The sequence below is a fragment of the Palaemon carinicauda genome, chromosome 18 (assembly GCF_036898095.1).
Source record: "Palaemon carinicauda isolate YSFRI2023 chromosome 18, ASM3689809v2, whole genome shotgun sequence".
Taxonomy (NCBI): Eukaryota; Metazoa; Arthropoda; class Malacostraca; order Decapoda; family Palaemonidae; genus Palaemon; species Palaemon carinicauda.
In genome coordinates this window covers 97347112-97349611 of record NC_090742.1, presented here as the reverse complement: position 1 = coordinate 97349611, position 2500 = coordinate 97347112, and positions in this window count along the sequence as shown.

Here is a 2500-nt window from a genome sequence, read left to right as displayed (position 1 = left end):
CATACAAAATAGACTAAATGAGGCCAAGATAGCTCCTCAAGTTTATCAACCTAGGGAGACACCAAGGCCCAATTAAAATTTTTTCATAAAACTTAGATTAACCTACTGACTCTGATTATGTATTACGGATATGGCACTGTGCGTTGAGCACCAATGACAGGAGTCCCCATCTGTTATTTCCTTCTAGCTCTTTATGCCCTCAACCTTTCAGTTGTAATTTTGGAGAACTATGCATCACCTCTTATTCAAATGTATAGGTTATAGAGTTGTGTGAGCTAGAACTTTCAGTGAGAACTCATAGTCAGCATGATATGATTCAAAATGCTTAAGAGATAAGCCCATGCTTAAGAGCTCCTTCTCTGGAGTATAGAGTTTTTCCCGTGTCTGGAAGAAATTTACGATGCTGTCCAAGTGGACCATATAGTTTGAAATTCCTGCTAGCACCTTGTTCATTAACTTCTGGAAGCAGCTAGGTGCGCTTCTAGAATCAAATGGCATTACTCAACACTGATAAAGCCAAAAATGGGTTACGAGTGCAGTCAGAGGTCATAACTCCTCTGCCATGCAGATCTGTTGATATGTGTTGCTTCTCTGTGGGCTTGTAAGTCTGGCGGCATGGAGTAAGTTCTCCCACAACTTGATGTAGGCGTTGGAGATTGTATGTTGAGGTTGCAGACGAAAAATAAATCGACAGGGACGACAAACGGGTCACCATAAAAAAATTTATCCTGCCAAGAAATCAAAGGCATTGTTAGGAGTGGTCGTTAGACACAGGCGGATCCCAGAAAGCTAGTAGACCTGATGGGGTCCTTGCAGTTGTGGCATCAAAGCTTCTTCGAAGGTACAATGGAAATGTTCACCTATTCTGTTAGCAGCATGGTTATAAGCTGTTGCCTGATGTACAGTGATTCTCTGGATATTCACAATAGATTTTCTCAAAGTAATATGCTCAGGGATACCAACTCTTGCTACCCATCCTAAGAGTAAGGCAGATTTTCATGAGTACATGGCCTTAATTTCTTCAGGCGAAGAAGTGGAGCAATCGATAATGGTAAACAGGTAACGATGTCCTTGTAATGTGGGTAGGGGACCTGCCACATCGACATTAATGTGGCCAAAACAACGTTGAGGATAAGGAAAGGTGCCCACTCCTGAATCCGTGTGAGGATATTCTTTTGAAGTCTAGCATGAAGTATAGGTGGGACCCAATACTTAGTAGCCTTAGTCATGCCATGCTGAATATACTTCATCTTCAGTAGATGTGCATTATATCAACACAAGGGAGGTGAAAGGCCATGATTGAAATCAATCAACTGTTGTCACATGAACGCAGGTTTCCCCTACTAAGCCTACCTGTACTGATGTCACAGATGAGGGTGGTGTTGGAGTCATTGAGGGACATGTCTTCCCAAGTGTGGGATTTGCATGATGTCCTACATGTGGGGTACTCATGATCTTTTCTTCAGGCTTCTGCCAAGTATTATAATCCAATCCCAATAAAATAGTGGGAAATATGTTTTTTGACACGACATAGGCAGCAGGCTTGATTTTCCCATTGAAGTGTTGAAGAGTGCAATTGTACTCACCTATGGCAGAGAGATGTTCAGGTTGATGAGCGTACTAGACGTTAGATTATCATGTTAAGGTAAATGACAAGGGTCTTGCCTTCTAAGAAGCGTCGAGAATGACTGACTGCTAATTGCACCTGCAGCAATTCTAGGTCGTAGGTAGAGTAGTCGGAATCCACCTAGGACTGTATACTACTGAAGAAGGCCAATGAATGGGGTGAATTGTTGACCACCCTTTTGAGTTCTGTACCAATAGTGACGTTGCTGGTATCAATGAAGAGAAGAAAAGGTTCGTTTAGCTTGGGAAAAGTGAGAGCAGCAGTGGTTGCTAGGGCATTCTCTGTGGTGCAGAAGGCCCCTGCTTTAATGGGACCCCAGTTCAGGTCTGTTAGCTTGCCATTGAGGGAAATGTAGAGAAGGTCAAGACTGGCGGCGAAGGCTGTCTGGAACCGGTGAAAATAGTTGATCATGCCCAAGAATTCTTTCTGTGCTTTGATGATTAAGGGCGTGGTGAGGATCCAAACGCCTACTACCTTCTCAGGGAAGAGGTGGTTTCCTTCAGGAGTGATGAGATGCCAAATGTACACTTGTCATACCGAACTAGAAGACTGTTGTGTTGAAGCCGGATGAGCACAATGTGTTGGTGACGGAGGTGTTACGTTTTGGAGGAAGAGAATACACAGAAGGAGAGGTACCGTTAGATGCCATCAATGAGGTGATAAAACGTGGCCCCACCATCTCGGAGGCCAGAAATTCAAAGTGTACATACCAAGGGGGTTGGTGTTGGCAGTCTTGGGGATGTATTCTTTGTTTGTGGACCTCTGATAATATCCCTTCAGCCGGTTGAGCGTGGAGAAAACCTTGGTTTTGTGAAAGTAGGAGGTCACACAGGGGATGTGTGGGAGGGGGTAGGAATCAGGTTCTGTCTGCAT